The following is a 19,132-nucleotide window of genomic DNA, read 5'->3' on the forward strand; positions in this document are numbered from 1 at the left end:
ATATACTTAGGGTTAGTGGCACCACTACATATAATCAGGGTTAGTGGCACCACTACATATACTTAGGGTTAGTGGCACCACTACATATAATCAGGGTTAGTGGCACCACTACATGTACTTCGGGTTAGTGGCATCACTACATATACTCAGGGTTAGTAGCACCACTACATATAATCACGGTTAGTGGCACCACTACATATACTTAAGGTTAGTGGCACTACTACATATAATTAGGGTTAGTGGCACCACTACATATACTCAGGGTTAGGGGCACCACTACATATACATAGGGTTAGTGGCACCACTACATATAATGAGGGTTAGTGGCACCACTACATATAATGAGGGTTAATGGCAGCACTACATATTATCAGGGTTAGTGGCACTACTACATATAATCGGGGTTAGTGGCACCACTACATATAATCAGGGTTAATGGCACCACTACATATAATTAGGGTTAGTGGCACCACTACATATAATCAGGGTTAGTCTGGTCTTAAAAGAGCTCACACTCGGTCCCGTCACAACACGCTCTGGCAGGTTTTTCCACGAGTTCACAACTCCCACTCCCAAAAAGTTTGCCCTCACAGTTTTCTGGAATTGGGGCTTCTTCAACCTTTAGCTGCAACCCTTTGTGGGAAGAGCGTCCGCCAGCTCCAGGTAAGAACACTCGACTAAGTAATGCCCTCTGAGATGTTTATACACCTCAATTCGGTCCCCTCTTGCCCGTCTGTAGTATAAACTAGGCAATTATAGGTGCTTTAATCTCTCAGGGTAGCTGAGATGCCGAAGTGTAGGCACCAGTCTGGTGGCCCTGCTTTCGACATTTTCAATCAAATGACAGTCCCTAGCATATATTTCGGGGACCAGACAAGGTGACAGTACTCCAGACGGGGAAGAACGACTTTATTATAAGACCTAATAATTTAGTTGCTTGGTTTACCTTCTTCCCACAATGGCCCGAGAACTTCAGCTCATCGTCAACATATACGTCCAGGTCCTTTTCACATTCAGTCTCAATTAATGCAGTTTTCTCGTCCCGTTGGGACATATGATACACGTCCATACCATTGGTATGTCCCAGGAGCATCCTCTTACACTTCGTGGCATTGAATTTTAGCAGCCATTTCTTCGACCATTCTTGGAGCTCACAGAGGTCCTTCTGCAGCTCTTCACAGTCTGCTTGGTTCTTAATTTCCCTTAATAACTTGGCATCATCCGCAAACATTTGTATGGAGGAGTGTACAGCGTCAGGCGTGTCATTTATGAAACAAACAACAACAACAGGCCCAATACACTGCCCTGTGGCAACCTGCTTGTCACGGGCAATGCACATTGCGATTTCACGCCAATAATTACCACATACTGTTTGCGACCCTGGAGAAAGTCCCCGATCCATGCTAGGTCATTTCCCCGAACCCCGTACCCTTCCAGTTTAATTTTCAGCCTTTCATGAGGTACGCTGTCGAAAGCCTTGGCCAATTCTAGGTATATATTATCGATATTGCCACCCTGTTCTAGAATTTGGGTTGAAACATCCAGTACCTTGACTCATCGTGTTAAGCAGGAGCACCCCGGCATAAAACCGCGTTGGCAATCCTTTACAAGGTTGTGTCGTAGTAGATGTTCCATCATGGCATCTCTTATAATACTCTCGAGTGCTTTACATACTATGCTGGTCAGGCTCACTGGTCTATAATTATTCGTGGAGTAACGATCGTCCTTCTGGAAGATAAGACTCACATAAGCCATTTTCCAATCACTGGGGATCTTTTGCTCATCTAGGCATTTGCAGAACAGGATCATCAGGGGCTCAGCAAGCTCACTGCATAAATATCTTAGCACTCAGGGATGCACCATGTCAAGGCCGGGACTCTTTTGGACAATTTATTTATTATAACCTCTTCTATGAACACAATGTGGGTCAGTGCTTTGTCGAACTGTTTGTCCTCAATTGCAGGAAGATTGTTCGCATTCTCTCTTGTGAACACCGAGGAAAAGAAACTGTTCAAGCCTCAGGTCTGATACTCCACTCGCATTATTAATTTTGACTTTGCGTAGCGGTAAAACGCCTTTGGGTTTAACTTGACCTCGCTTGCAACCAGACTCTGGAGCTCTTTCTCAGCCCCTCTACATTCTATCTTTGCTTGGTTTCTGGCTCTTGCATATAATCCTCCTGTCCTGCTCATCGTTTGACCCAACCCACGTCTTGAATTTCTTGGTTTTCTGCTTAACTTTATGGACAGGGTGGTGAGGACCGCTGCTCGAAATAAGTGCAACTGTGTAGATAATTTTAGCTCCCTACAGCTGAAGACACGGTTTCGCAGTCTGCCTCAGGCTTGAGATGCACATGTGATCCGGTGTTAAATCTCTCTACACACACACACACACACACACACACACACACACACACACACACACACACACACACACACACACACACACACACACACACACACACACACACACACACACACACACACAGACACACACACACACACACCTCACCTCACTCACTTGAGTGAATGAGGCCCTGTGACACCAGAGCACGTGGTGTCGCTATGATGCTGCGACATCACGTAATGAATGAGTTGCTACAGCATCATGTGAGGTCCCTCATGACACCATCTGTGAGAGAATCACTACACCACGTCAGGTTCTTCATAACACCATCTGTGGGGGAATTACTACACCACGTCAGGTTCTTCATAACACCAATTACTACACCACGTCAGGTTCTTCATAACACCATCTGTGAGGAATTACACCACGTCAGTTCTTTCATAACAACATTCAGAGGGAATTACTACACCACGTCAGGTTCCTATAGCACCACCAGAGGGGAATTACTACACCACGTCAGGTTCTTCATAGCACCATCTGTGAGGGAATTACTACACCACGTCAAGTCCCTCATAGCACCATCTGTGAGGGAATTACTACACCACGTCAAGTCCCTCATAGCACCATCTGTGGGGGAATTACTACACCATGTGATGCCCCTTATAACACCATCTGTGAGGGAATTACTACATCATGTGATGCCCCTCATAACACCATCTGTGAGAGAATTACTACACCACGTCAAGTCCCTCATAACACCATCTGTGAGGGAATTACTACACCACGTCAAGTCCCTCATAGCACCATCTGTGAGGGAATTACTACACCACGTCAGGTTCTTCATAACACCACCAGAGGGAATTACTACACCACGTCAGGTCTCATCATATAACACCATCTGTGAGGGAATTACTACACTACGTCAGGTTCTTCATAACAACATCTGTGAGGGAATTACTACACCACGTCAAGTCCCTCATAACACCATCTGTGAGGGAATTACTACACCACGTCAGGTCCCTCATAACACAATCTGTGAGGGAATTACTACACCATGTGATGCCCCTTATAACACCATCTGTGAGGGAATTACTACACCACGTCAGGTTCTTCATAACAACATCTATGAGGGAATTACTACACCACGTCAAGTCCCTCATAACACCATCTGTGGGGGAATTACTACACCATGTGATGCCCCTTATAACACCATCTGTGAGGGAATTACTACATCATGTGATGCCCCTCATAACACCATCTGTGAGAGAATTACTACACCACGTCAAGTCCCTCATAACACCATCTGTGAGGGAATTACTACACCACGTCAAGTCCCTCATAGCACCATCTGTGAGGGAATTACTACACCACGTCAGGTTCTTCATAACACCATCTGTGAGGGAATTACTACACCACGTCAGGTTCTTCATGACACCATCTGTGAGGGAATTACTACACCACGTCAGGTTCTTCATAACACCATCTGTCGGGGAATTACTACACCATGTGATGTCCATCATAACACCATCTGCGAGGGAATTACTACACCACGTCAAGTCCCTCATAACACCACCTGTGAGGGAACTACTACACCACGTCAAGCCCCTCATAACACCATCTGTGAGGGAATTACTACACCACGTCAGGTTCTTCATAACACCATCTGTAAGGGAATTACTACACCATGTGAAGTCCCTCATAACACCATCTGTGAGAGAATTACTACACCACGTCCACCCCCTCATAACACCATCTGTGAGGGAATTGCTACACCACGTCAGGTTCTTCATAACACCATCTGTGGGGGAATTACTACACCATGTGATGCCCCTTATAACACCATCTGTGAGGGAATTACTACACCATGTGATGCCCCTCATAACACCATCTGTGAGGGAATTACTACACCACGTCAAGTCCCTCATAACACCATCTATGAGGAAATTACTACACCACGTCAAGCCCCTCATAACACCATCTGTGATTACTACCACACGTCAAGCCCTCATAACACCATCTGTGAGGGAATTACTACACCACGTGATACCCTTCATAACACCATCTGTGAGGAACTACTACACCACGTTATGCCCCTCATAACACCATCTGTGAGGAACTACTACACCACATTGCCCCTCATAACACCATCTGTGAGAACTACTACACCACGTGCCCTCATAACACCATCTGTGAGAGTTACTACACTAAGTGTCTGCTGTTCAACATCTCAGCGTACATGATCTGTGACCCAACTGAAAACATTGATCTGTATGTTCCTTTACCTTTCTCTAATAAAAGATTTAAACCACCAATGTATGTAATAAGTCATTTATGTCCAATGTATATTTTTAGCCTTCGGGCTGCAGAACTTTTTCAATAAACCGTTAATTATTATCATTATTTATTATTATTACACACACACACACACACACACACACACACACACACACACACACACACACACACACACACACACACACACACACACACACACCTGCAGTTCCCCGCCCACCTCGAGCAGTCAGCCACTACAACAAAATTCAGCCCATAAGAGCCCGCTCTGATAGATATAAGAATAGCGCCATCCCATCTATTGTTAAAATAATAAACAACTCCTGATTTATGTACTGTACAGCCCTGTAAATGTATTCAACGCATATCATTATGTCTAAATCAAATGTAAGTTTGTATATTTTCAGCCACCTCCTGCAACTCTATTAATAAACCGTTTATTATTATTATTATTATTATTATTATTATTATTATTATTATTATTATTATTATTATTATTATTATTATTATTATTATTATTATTATTATTATTACACACACACACACACACTCGTGCTTAGGTATTAATTATGTAAACACAAACATTAAGTGGCTCTGTAAATCTAAACATAATGGGGACTCTGTAAACACACACATACACACATATATAAGTCAGGTCAACCACAACCACAAAACACACACACACACACACACACACACACACCATCATTACGGATACAAAGTTTAGTACGATTTTGAAGTTCCACAAAAACGTTCTACAGTTGTGTTTCAGTCATGGCATTGATCACATTAGTTATCCTAGCACGAAGATCATCTAAAGAACGAGGTTTTGATGATTAAAATACAGTTTTAACATGTCCCCATAGGAAAAAGTCTAATGGGGACAAATCCGGTGAGCGAGCTGGCCAAGCGAATGGCCCACCTCTTCCCATCCATCTATCCGGGTAAACTTCGTTTAAAAACTGTCGAACACAAGGAGCAAAGTGGCAAGGTGCGCCCTCTTGCTGAAAAACTGTATTGGCTATAATTCCTAATTGCCTCAGTTGAAGCATAAAGTAATTCTCTCGCATTTCCAAATAACTCTCGTCGTTAACAACTGTTCCTCCAAAAAAATAATGGGCTAATTACATGTATGTGTGTTTTTCCTAGTGCACACCAGACGTTGACCTTAGGGGAATCCCTTTCATTTTCCCAAACTTCTTGTGGTTTCTCTGACCCCTAAATACGGCAATTATTTCGGTTGACCTTACCACTAATGTGAAACGTTGCTTCATCACTAAAAATTAAATTGTCAACTTCGTCATTAAAATTGTGACAGAAAGCTCATCTTGCATGGTAGTGCTCTCTCAACATTTGATGGACTTCAATCTTGTAAGGTTGCTTATGCAATTTCACTTTGAGAATTTTGTTCACTGTTGTTTTAGGAACATGTAGTTCCAGAGAAGCCCGTCTTAGTGATTTTCGTGGACTATTCAGAAAAGCTTGGTCTACAGACATAGTCTCCTCGTTTACTCCCTGTCTTCCCGTTCGCGGCTTGTCATTAACGGAACCAGTCGCTTTAAACTTCTTCATCCATCTTGTAATTGAACTTCTGTGCGGTGCTTCCTTCTTGTAATTGGTCGTAAATTTTCTTCTAACAGCTGTTACAGACTTTAACTCAGCTAACGAGAGGACTCAATTCACCTTCTCTTCTGTTGAAGCCATTCGGTACAGTGTTGGGGAAGATTATCTGCAAAAGCAGAAGAAAAATTGCAATAAATAAATTTCTTTGGTCACAAATAAGCCTGAATAAATTACCTCTCCAATGCATTTTACAGATTGTTTTTATCTCTAATAGAACCGAAGTTATAAATATTTTAAACTTCACCAGGACTTTACGAACACCCTTATATAATTCATATTCACGCGGACTTCCATATAAGACGAAAGAACAGACTTTGTATGAAATATGAAATAAAACAATGACTAAAATTGCTTTTGTTGTCTTTGTGGCACCGTGGGAGCGACCCATGTTCACACTCAGAGGTCCAAGGTTCGATTCCCGACTAGTGAGGTAATATATATATATATATATATATATATATATATATATATATATATATATATATATATATAGATATATATATATATATAGAGAGATACCTGATAAATATGAAAAGGGAAACACGGTGCTCCGTTGCTTCCTTTCCCGTGATTTTATCAAGATTTATCTTATCCATATTAAATATATATATATATATATATATATATATGTCAGATCGTCTACACACTTAAGAGTCAAATTGAGCTCTGAGGTGACTCGAGAGGCCGACACAGGGCCATCCACAAGATGTTGCAGGTGTGGAGGTCTACATCTAATGTGGGAGGGGCAGCTGCAGCATCTTTCTGATGCTGACGCTTTTTTGCTTCGGTATGCAGTCGGGCTAACTCGAAAGTATTGACACCATATCTTTATCCCGTGGTGCTCCTCCAAGCATTAAGGTGTGGAGTGATCGTCTCCGAGGTGAGGGGGACGAATTAGCACTTTTTCAGATTTGTCTTAAGATTATCCTTATACCTTTTCTGTTGCCCACCAGCGTTACATATTTGCTCATGAATAATGGTGCCCTCAATGCTCTTACAGTTGGTGTCAGTGAGAATACTAGCATTTGTTCTCTTGTCTTCCCAGCAAACTCGAAGGATGGAACATAGACTATGTTGGCGAAAGTTTTCAAGTACCTTGAGGTGCCTCCTGTATGTAACCCATGTCTCGCTGCCACACAGCAAGGTGGGCAGGACCACTGATCGATACACGTGCAACTTTGTCGATAATTTCAGCTCCCTACAGCTGAAGACACGGGTACGGAGTCTGCCAAAGGCTTGAGATGCATATCTGATCAGATGTTGAATCTCATCATCGATGTCCGCGGTGGTGGACAGGTGGGAGCCGAGATACCTAAAGTGGGTAACACTAGTGCAGTTAAGCTGGATGGATGATGGAGGTGTGGTTGAATCAAGGGCACGTTGAAAGACAATCTGAGTCTTACGTGCTTTCACCTCAAGGACGAAGTGTCCATACAAGTCTGTGTAGGTGTACAGGATCTCATGTAGGTCGCCGACGTTCAGTGTGAGCAAAGAGGGTGAGGTCGTCTGCATAGTGAAGTTCAGTGATGGAAGTGGCCTATTCCTGCCTAGAGTCGTCTTATTTTGAAAATTCCCTTCATCCAGCACTGGATGTTCACCCCGCCGGCTAAATTGGCATTGGCACGAGTAAGGAAGACAGACAAGAAAATGAAAGAAAGAGTTGGTCCCAGTACACATTCTTGTTTTACCCCCGTTTGGATGGGGAAGAACTCTGACTGGAAGCCATTGTGTAGGGCACTGTTGTTCATGCCATCGTGGAATTGCCTCACAATGTCGATGAATTTTGGTGGGCAGCCAAAATGGCCGAGAGTCCATCAAAGGGTTTCTCTGTTGATAGAGTTGAAGGCCTTGGTTCGGTCGATGAAAGCTATGTACAGGTCAGGACTCTGTTTTCTGCACTTTTCCTGTTTCTGGCGGGCAGCAAAGATCATGTCAGTGGTGCCATGTGGTGGTCTAAAGCCACATTGAGATTCTGGGAGGAAGTTTTCTTCCCCAGGAGAAGAAGTCTGATTAGGAGGACCGGGGAGATAATCTTGCCAGCTACGGACAGCAGCGAGACCCGCGGTAGTTGCCACACCACAGTCTGACCGGTCTCCTTTTCCCATATATTTTCCAGGAGTGAGTGGAGACGGCTGGTAAGCAGAGGTCCTCTTGCTTTATACACCTCGGCTGGGATTCCACCAGGCCCTGTAGTTTTGTTATTTTAAACTTTTTCATCTGCTTGATAGCAGTAGCTACCTCATCCAGGAATGGAGGATAGCTGAGGTGGGTCAGCTCTGGGTGTTGAAGGACCTACTGGGTAGTCAGGACATCCACATCGGGGTTTCAGTTGTACAGCGAATGTTAGTGCTATTTCCAGCGCTGACGGATGCCTTCGTCTTTAATTAGGGAGTTACCGTAGGATGAGCGGAGGGGGCCACACCATGAGTAGTTGGGCCATATATTGTTTTTGACCACACACACACACACACACACACACACACACACACACACACACACACACTTTGCATTGACCTATGAATTTGTACATTCAAACAAGTAAACAAATGCACAAATTATAAACTGTATGTATGTACGTATGTATGTATGTATGTAGGTATGTATGTATGTATGTACAGTGTATGTATGTATGTAATGTAGGGCAGTTTAAATCATCATTTAGGCCAACGGACCTTATAACTGGTGGTACTGCTACACTGAACATCATATTCGAGGTTAGGAAAGGTCAACGTTGATATAACATTAGGCGTAAAATGTGCTCAATTGGCTCCATACTTTGACCCGCAGAGATAAGATCACATAAAGAATACCAGCTATACACGACACGCCATTCAAACACGTGTTTCAACCCCCTCAAACACACACACACACACACACACAGATACTATAATCTTTCTTGGGTATACCTTTCTTCCAAGTAGATTTCCCTTTAAAACAAGTAAAAGGAATCAGTCACATCCCCAGTACCAAATATTTAACCTGATCTGACTTATAAGGGTATTGTAAGATTGTTCGGCTGGGTTAGGTTAGGTAACTTAGGTTAAATTTGTTGGTTCATGGTTTTTATCAATGGCTTTAACACAGCAGTCAGACAGCCGCCTGTGGATGTTGTCAGCTGGTGCAGAACATACATAGATCACAGTTGGTTCTTCTCTGATTTCGTCATACAGTATAAGCAATGGGTAAATCTACTTAACAATACTGTACCAGTTAGCATGTGCCGTGGCTGACGAACGATTTATTCGGAATATAAATCAGATAAAAAACCAAAACAATACAAATCATAAATCACAACTAAGTGGAAAATGGCTTCTCGAAAAAAAAATTGTTTTCCAATACAAAACTCTAAAATCGCTAGTTTAGGTGGACGAGCGCTGTGAAATATCCCCTAGTGGTGTTAGGTATAATTTTTTTTAGTTAAATAATTCCTAATCCATCCTTGTTGACGTAAAACTCATGGTCTCACGTGTTAGTACAGTTGGTGATAACAGAGGTGATGTTGGTGTTATCTTTCGCCCCAGACCTCGCAGATAACTGATAACTACACTCAGTTCATCGTGTCAGCTTCAGAAGTGGTCTTGTGGTCACTGGTGAATGAAGTCTTTCACATTACCGTCCAGCTGCCTCCTTGTAGTCTCCATCACCGTCTGTATTGTACGTACTGTATGAGGTGTAGTGATGAGCCCCGCCAATTAGTTTATTATTATTATTATTATTATTATTATTATTATATACACGTTTCGTTCAGTTTTAAGATACAATAGTTGAACTCAAATTTCATTAGTCTGGTTAAGTTAGGTTAGGTTAGGCTGGTTTGGTTTGTTTAGATTAAGTTTAGTCTGGTTAGGCTGGTTTAGTTTGTTTAGGTTAAGTTCGATTTGATAATTTTAGGTCAAGTTAGGTTAGATTGGTTGTTTTCTGAAGACAAAGTTTAACGATTATAGTCATGGTATTCTTTTAACATTATTGCGTGTAGCTCGTGTTGGTATACCATCTGTAGCCAAAGACCAGCGTGTAAGGTGATGAAAATGTCGAGGTTATTGACTTTGGAATCTTTATTCTTCGTCGTGTAATCAGAGATAAGTTAATTATACAGGTGCAGGTAAAGTGTTTTTGCTAAGACTTTAAGAGCTTCGTCAATGGCAAAAAAAATCTGTTAGTTTGTTTGTCAGGCAGCCATTACTGGTATATGTATACAGAATATGGATGAGCAGGATTACTGACGCAGATGAAACACTATTTGAGCGCCACAGTTATGCCTTTTTAGACTAGGCTGCTAGTGATGGTGGTGAAGTCAGTGGTATACCAAATCATGAGAAGGGATCGTAATGGACGTTTAGCTTATATTAAGATCTACAACGGAGATTTATCAAAGGTTAAGATAGGTTAAATCAAATTCCATGACATTGACATTTAATATACGGCAAGTTGAATTAAGGTGTGCGATGGCTTAGTGAATAGTGCTTCTTGTCCTAGGGTTCACTGGTTCGAAACCAGGGCACTCTCATCTTCCTAGCAGTGAATGGGTATCTAACTTTATAGTATGTTGTACACACATTGTCCCTAACGGACAGTCATGCCTCTGGAACCCTTTTTAACTTTCAAGTTAGATTAGAGATAAGGGGATAATGGTAGAAACATTAATGGATAAATTTGAGGGTAGGAGGACCAGGGGAAGGTCAAGACTGGGATGGATGAAGGAAATTATATGTTGTTGTCCACGGAGAGATACAACATCTGACAGGATTGGTAAACAAATCCCGTTTTTTTTTTTAGTTTAACAATTTTATTGGCAAAGCTTGTAGTACAGTTTGCCTATTCTGAGTAATTCAGTCAGGTCTTGACACTAAGGGTGGTATCACTTCTCACTGCCACGCAGGACAGAGGTTCATACACAAAGAAATGCATCATATTCATTAACAGCTATATATGTATAGAGGTCAGATTCATGTGGGTAATGTCACTGTTTACTGCCATGCAGGACAGAGGTTCGTACACAAAGATGCATCATATTCATTGACAGTATATATATATATATATATATATATATATATATATATATATATATATATATATATATATATATATATATATATATATATTTATAGGTCAGATTCATGTGGGGTAATGTCACTCTTCACTGCCATACATGACATAGGTTCGGTTACATTTTGGGTGGTGGGTCATGGTCGCCAACCCTCAGCCATGATAATACCTTGATACATTGCTTGAGGTTGGATAATAGTACTTCATCCCTACAGGTAACACCAGACAACACCCTAGCTAAGTTTTTTGTTTTCTGCAATAATACATTATGCCCACCCAGTGTCAGTGTTAAATTCTACACAGTGGAGCCTGGACCGTTGGCTGATTGGTAGAAAACAGTGACAAAGTTTCAGTTTATTTTTTTTAAATTTTGCAAATATTTACTGGTTACTTTATACAAAGTTCTATCTTTCTTAATTTTTTATTGTTATTGGACTAGTGTATATTACCTGTACTAACCTTGTTACAAGCTTAAAAGATCTTCCTTGTTGAAGTGCAATAATAATATAACAACAACTGGTTTGGTTAACTATACACGTACTCGTATAATTATATAGCTGACTTAGTTTTATGATAACTAAGGGTGTTTGAGGAATACGTTTCATAATTCGTAGGTGGGGGTGTATTCCTGAGACATACATGAGGATAAATGACTGCATGACTATAGTATAGTGTCTATCCCATAGTTTCGGAATTATGCAACAAAATTGGGTAGAGGAGGACAGTAACAAGTCTTTGGACATAAAACATAAAATATCAAGCCCCATTTAAATTAAGTGTTAGCAGTCGCGTGGGTTTGTGAACAATCTACTACAGTGACACGCAGTGCATCTCATCAAGTACGATTCGCAATTAGTGTTTGGGTCGGCAATATTGGTGACCACCTTATTGGCCCGTATCTGCTACCCCAGCGACTGTCAGGTGAAGTATACACACATTTTCTTGAGGATACGTTGCCAGTGATGCTTGAGGATGTGCCCATCAGGATACGTCAACAACTGTGATACAGGCAGAATGGCGCCGCACCTCATTTTGCTCGAGTAACAACGGAATTCCTAAATGTTGGGTATCCTGGCAGGTGGCTTGGGCGTGGCCGTATTGTTCCGTGGCCACCTCGATCACTTGACCTAAATTCCCTTGACTTCTACTTGTGGGGTCACATTAAAAGCAAAGCGTATGCTACAGAGGTTCCGACTCGTGAGGAATTGTTGCTCCGAGTGCAAGACAAGCATGCGCCACACCCTGGTCTTCGAGCGTGTACGACAATCACTTTTGCGACAGGCTAAAGCCTGCACTTAGGAAGAGGGCCAGAACTTTGAACATTTACTGTAAAACCCATATCAGAGTGCACATGATTGTAAATAAATTATACTAGCAACGCTGGGTATTTCATTTATACTCCGTAAATTTGATCACATTCCAACCCCAACTGCATGTGTTATAACTCCGAAGAAACTATGGGGTATTGACATGGAGTCATATCCTTATGTATGTTTCCGAAATACACCTCCAGAATTATGAAACGTATTTCCGAAAAAAAAATGTATATAGGTTTATTATTATGTTGATTACACGATGATGCCTATTAATTTTTCCTGCAATTGTTTATGTACGTACACTGTACGTACTAGCATAAGATTTTGTAATTTTGTACTTGTAACTAAGTCATAAGTGAGGATGATCTATGTTACCGAGTGTGTTATTTTGTTCTTATTTACAGGCGTTAGCACGTACAGGTTTATACTCAAGTGTATAAAGTGGAGGGTGAGGATGGTCACGCACGCCAGGCAGCCAGCGATTTGCTCATCACCAGATTCACAGACAATAGGTTCTTGTTCGGTGTGGCAAGCACGTTATTATTAAAAACACAATTCTACTGAAGGACTTGGAATTCCTTAGATCCACTGTTGTATTGTGTTGTATTTTTGATGATCTATAATTTCCTTAACTCTTCTGGTGCTGCATAGTAATGTCGAGTTTTCGGCTATAAAAACTATCAGCATGAAGCCATCTCTTAATTCGTCGGATAAATATATAGTAGGTGAATTAAATGACGTACATATACTGTATATACCAAGGTGGCCTCCCGTATTCACGCTTACTAATCCTAACAGCCCACTCTGACTGGTAAAGCGCATGATGGAGAGGGCCTTTGAATTCCTTTAAGGTATATGGTGATGGAATTTTTCGTCTGCCGTCTTGCTTATCACCTCACCTATCTCACCTACCTCAATATGGGTATGGTGGCGTAGTGCTGAAGGTAGAGTTGATAAACTGAATGTACCACGATCGACACCCGCATTGATGGATAGGCGCATAGCTTTACTTTTTTACTTTTATCCTCTTCGCCACTGATCGGCTCGATAACCGCTTGGGTGGTCAGCCACGTCTTTGTTACACACTGTTGGCAAGTGGTCATGAACTGGCTCCTGAATATATCGGAAACTGCTTCAATGTTGGTCAAGTCTGGCCTTGAAAGAGCTCACACTAGGTGCCGTCACAACTCTGGTAGATTGTTCTTCGAGTTCACAATTCTCACGCCGAAAAAGTTTGCCCTCAGTGTTTTCTGGACTTGTGGTTTCTTCAACCTTGAGCTGTGACCCCTGTGGGGCGGCCGTCCGCCAGCTCCAGGTATGTACAGTTCCGTTTAGAAGTTCGTTGTACACTCGCGGTGGAGGGCACATAACCCGTTGCATCCTTCCTGGACGGCAGGTCACCGCGCCTACCAGTGTTGCCAACCCTTCAAGACCTCTGCGCCCTACACAGACACTGAAATTACCCTACATTCCCCTTCATTACCCTACGGCTCACTATGAAAATATATATATGAATAACATTGCAATAACCTCAAAAATGTTGTTATTCTTATTTTGTGCATGACTAGACCTACACATTATTTTCCTTCAAACAATAATAATTATGTACTGCAGTTATTGGGCCTCCCTAAATTAAAATCAAGCTTCTATTCAAAAATAAATAATAATTCTTAAATTAAAATATAACTTATTTAAAAAAGTAATTATACATTTTCAGCAAAAAACAGGAAATCTTCTTCTCAACCCAATCTTAACAAATTATTCTGTTGATTTTTTACATTCTTGAATGAATACATACAGTATATACAATACAATATGTAGATTATAGTGTTCAGGTTTAATTTTCTTACTTCTACAATCTTCTTCCCTTGCTATCATGCTAGACTTTGTTAAAAGAATAGCATTCAGTAGTTCTGGCCCCATTTTATTTATTTTCTTTGTTTTAGTATCTGTTAGCATAGACAAAATTCTTTCAGTCTCAGCATTGGAGTGGGGTAGAGTAAGAACCAATTTAGCCAAACATACCAAGTTTTTGAACACTGGTTCATCAACATTCTCCACATCAGATAAGAAAACCCAAAACTCAGTGTTTGTTTTCTTCTTTAGCTCTCTACTTTCCTCCTCATTAAAGTAAAGGGGCAACTTTCTCCATTCCTCATCAACATCACCATCTTGATCTAACAAATGATGATATTTGTCTTTAAGGAGACTAAGAGAGGGAATTTTGCTTCTACTTTGCAAATCAAGTGCAACTGATCGTTGAATAAACTCTACTTCTTGAAAGAAAAGATCATCTAATGGAAACCTTTTCCTTATCTCCTGAAAAGCTGTCTGATAAAAAGACAAACATCTAGTTTTGAACTCAGTGATATCACAAGCTTTAAGGTTTTCTTGTTTAAGTAGATCTTTACACTTTTTCCCTAGGTGGCTTTCAGATAGAGGTAGAAGGTGATCCAAATTTAAGGGCTCAATCTTGGATACATCACACAAATATTGTGGCTTTATGAAGCTCTGACTAAGAAGTCTAGCAGTTCTTTGGCTCTCTTTCTGTAGTACACCAACCAGATTATTTTTGTTCTGAAAGAGAGCATTGAGTGAATTGAAGTATCCCGGAACAAACCTCACTAATTCTAACTATGCCTTTGTGAAGGGGTTGTTAAATTCATGCATTATGTGTTCAGCTGAAAGATTTCTATCCTCAATTTGTGCCTGAAAGAACAGCAATTTTAATACTTCCCACTGATCAAGAATGCGAGATATGCAATGCTGCATGACAAGCCACTGTGTATTAGATGGTCTCAGAATGTGTTGCTTTTCAGCATTCATGAATGTCTGTAATTCTACAAGCTGTGCCTGCCGTTTTGAGCTATGCCCAAAATAGCTGGAAATATTCCTAATGAAAGTTTCCACACTGGTAGGTAGCTTGAGTGCTGCTTTACCTGCAGCAGTGTGCATACAATGACAAATACACATCAACAGTGTGAAACTTCTATCAGCTTCCTGTCTTAATTTTGTCATTACAGAATTATGTTCTCTTACCATGACACTAGCTTTATCAGCAGCCATTCCTATCATATCGTGTAGGGGAATGTCTTTCTCCTCAAAGCATTTTCTGACTGTATTTGCAACTGAATCTGAGGAACAATCTCGTGCATCATGTGAAATAACTTCCAGCAACTGAGTAACAACATCATTTTGGACATCAGAAAAATATTTGACAACACATGCAGTTAGATTTGTCTGAGCAATATCTGTCCCTTCGTTTATGAGAAGTGAAAACTTGATGTTCTTCAACTCAGAACTGAGGCTATTTGTTTCTGTCTTCCCAAGTATATTTGTTACAATATTAGTACATTTGGTTCTGTGCAGGTTGACATTCTTAGCAATATCCAAATCTGGAAATATCTCTTTTAAAATCTCTGATAAGTGGTCAATTGATTTCATGGAAATGTTATGTTCACAGAAAAGTGAAGCTAATTTGATCTCAGAAAATTTAACATTCTTGTCCAGTTCATCTGTCTTCGAGATACTTGTACTAGGACGGATCCAGCTACTAAGAGACTGCTGCTTACTAAAACTCAATATTCTTTTCTTGTGCACTGCGCTTTCACTATGCCTCTTTATTTCACTATGGCCAGCAGTGAACTTGACATCACATGGTTTGAATTCGGCATCCTGAAATACATTAGCCTATGTTACATTTCCTTCCTAAAAGAGAGCTCAGGTTCTCAACTGGCTCAGCCATGTTAATATTGTTATTATTATCCACTCTGTATCTGTGTTTTTCTGGCTAAATAAACTGTTTCAATTCAATTCAATTCTATGATAATATATCTACAAAACAGTCATTGATACCCGAAGACTGGTGAAGCATAATGGACTCTAAATGAAACGTAAGAAAAATATAAAATTGAACAAACAAAATATTTCACTTAAATATGTTTAAAATAGGTTGCGGGTCGTACCTGTAGCCATACATCTCTAAGCTTTTGTTTCCTGGGAGTTTCCTTTTCTTCTTTATCTAGCTCCCCGCGGAAACGTCTTATTTTTTTGGGGTGTAGAAGGCGAATCAGTCATGCTGCCACTATGTTGTCCCGTTAACACAGTCCTAAATAAAGGGGTTACACAGGCATAATACTGTTAATACAGCCCAATTACCAAAGAAGATGGCAGCGTGCTCGCATCTAGTCCTGTCCGACTCCTGTTTATGTTTACACAAGCAGCGTCTGCAGCTGATGCGCTGTCAGCTGCCAGATTCACGAGAAGCATTTTCTGTAATGACGTGTGACTATAATTACTTATCTTTGTAGCAAAGTTCTTCTTTTGACAGAGTAGAAGGTAATAGAGTGTAAGGGCGGTAACGAGCGGGATGGTTGTCCGCTGCTCGTTTGCTTGTTCGCGCCCCCACTAGGGGGGTTAGTGAGAAGGTCTCTGCTGCTGCCTCGTCGCACACCAGACATAAGAACATAAGAACATAAGAAAATAAGGAGTCTGCAATAGGCCGGTCGGCTTGTGCGTGGCAGCTCCTGTCGAGAGTTACAACCACTCTCTATCATCCATGAATCTATCTAGCCTCCTTTTGAAACTTTCCAGAGTTCCAGCACTTAATACAAAGTTGGTAAGCTTGTTCCACTCGTCCACCACCCTATTTGTGAACCAGTTTCTTCCTGTCTCCCTCCTAAACCTAAACTTATCCAACTTGAATCCGTTGCTCCGAGTCCTATCCTGCTCGGATATTATAAGAACTTAATCTATATCCCCTTTATTGATTCCATTCACCCACTTAAATACTTCTATCATATCTCCCCGCACTCTTCGTCTTTCTAGGGAATGCAAGTTAAGTTTCTTTAACCTATCCTGATATGGAAGGTTTCTAAGTCCCGGAATCATTTTCGTCATTCTTCGCTGCACTGACTCTAGTGAATTGATATCCATTCTATAATAAGGGCACCAGAACTGAACCGCATAATCGAGGTGCGGCCTGACTAGCGCAAGATATAGTTGCAATAAGACCTCTGCACTCTTATTACTTACACTTCTAGATATAAAACCCAATACTCTGTTTGCCTTATTTCGAACATTAACGCACTGTTTTCTAGGCCGGGCTTACAAGTACCCCTAGGTCTCTTTCACAAGTCGACTTCTCTAGGTTGATGTTGTTAAGGCTGTATACATTGACAGTATTTGTTCTTCCAATATTAAGTACGCTGCACTTGCTGGTGTTGAATTTCATTTGCCATTTTTCAGACCACCCCTGCAGTTTATTTAGATCCTCCTGTAATGCATTTGCATCCTGCCCTGAATTAATCTGCCGCCCTATATTGGTGTCATCCGCAAACTTGCTTATGTCACTGCTGATCCCAGTATCTAGATCGTTTATGTAGATTATGAACAAGAGTGGGCCTAGTTCTGACCCCTGGGGAACCCCACTGGTTACACGGCCCCACTCAGATTTAACACCATCTACGCTGACCCTCTGCGTTCTATCTGTGAGCCATGATTTTATCCAATCTAAAACTTTCCCCTCGATACCATGAGCCTTAATTTTTCTCAGAAGCCTCTGATGCGGTACTCTGTCAAATGCTTTGCTTAAATCTAAGTAAATAACATTGTAATTTTCGTCATTATCTACTACCTCGAAGACTTTCCTAAAAAACGTCAGCAGATTTGTTAGACAAGATTTTCCCTTTGTAAACCCATGTTGCGAGTCGTAGATTAATTTGCTTTTCTCTAGATGCGATCTGATGCTATCTGCTATAATTGATTCAAGAAATTTCCCCACTACTGACGTCAAACTGATCCGCCGGTAATTTGACGCTGATGCTCTGTCTCCCTTTTTGAATATGGGTACTACATTTGCCTGTTTCCACAAGTCTGGCACAACTCTGGTGTCTAATGATTTTGTAAATAAATTTACAAGGGGTCCACTACTCTGTTCCCTACACCCTTTCAAGACTCGAGGGAAAATTTCGTCTGGCTCTGGGGATTTTGTCTTCTTTAGTTTATTTATCCTCTTAAGAACATCCTCTTTTCTGATAGTAATATTCTTTAATTTCTCTTCTTCCTTTCCCCTAAATATCAGTTCCATCTCTGGAATTTCCTCGCGAATTTCTTCTGTGAAAACTGATAAGAAGTAGTTGTTCAATGCTTTGCTTATTTCTTCACTGCCATTTATCACTTCTCCCCTCCCTGACTTTAAGGGCCCAACTTTGTCCTTGACTTTTGTTCGATATACCTGGAAAAATCCCTTGGGATTCGCCTTGGATTCTCTTGCTATTTTGACTTCATAGTCTCTCTTTGCTTTCCTTACATTTTTCTTAACATTCCTAGATAGTTCATTATACCTATTTCTGAGCTGCTCCTCCCCTCCCTTTAATTTCTTTCTTCATTCCTATGTCATGTTTAAGTTTTCTGGTCATCCACCTTGGCTCATTCTTATTTGACCTAATTTTTCTGTATGGTATATTTTGTTCTTGTGCTTTATGTAGGATACTAATGAATATATTATA

At 40.9% G+C, this 19,132-nt stretch overlaps 1 protein-coding gene across 1 annotated transcript in view; it reads left to right on the forward strand.

Moving 5' to 3' along the window:
• Positions 1 to 9,824: 9,824 nt before the first annotated feature.
• The window catches only part of LOC121868999 (pancreatic lipase-related protein 2-like), a gene marked incomplete at its 3' end in the record, with an annotated part of 100,689 nt that continues 91,381 nt past the window's right edge, over positions 9,825 to 19,132 (forward strand). Inside the window, 1 exon segment of the mRNA XM_042370060.1 lies at positions 9,825 to 9,915.

This window comes from Homarus americanus, unplaced genomic scaffold (genome assembly GCF_018991925.1).
Source record: "Homarus americanus isolate GMGI-L3 unplaced genomic scaffold, GMGI_Hamer_2.0 scaffold24694, whole genome shotgun sequence".
Classification (NCBI taxonomy): Eukaryota; Metazoa; Arthropoda; class Malacostraca; order Decapoda; family Nephropidae; genus Homarus; species Homarus americanus.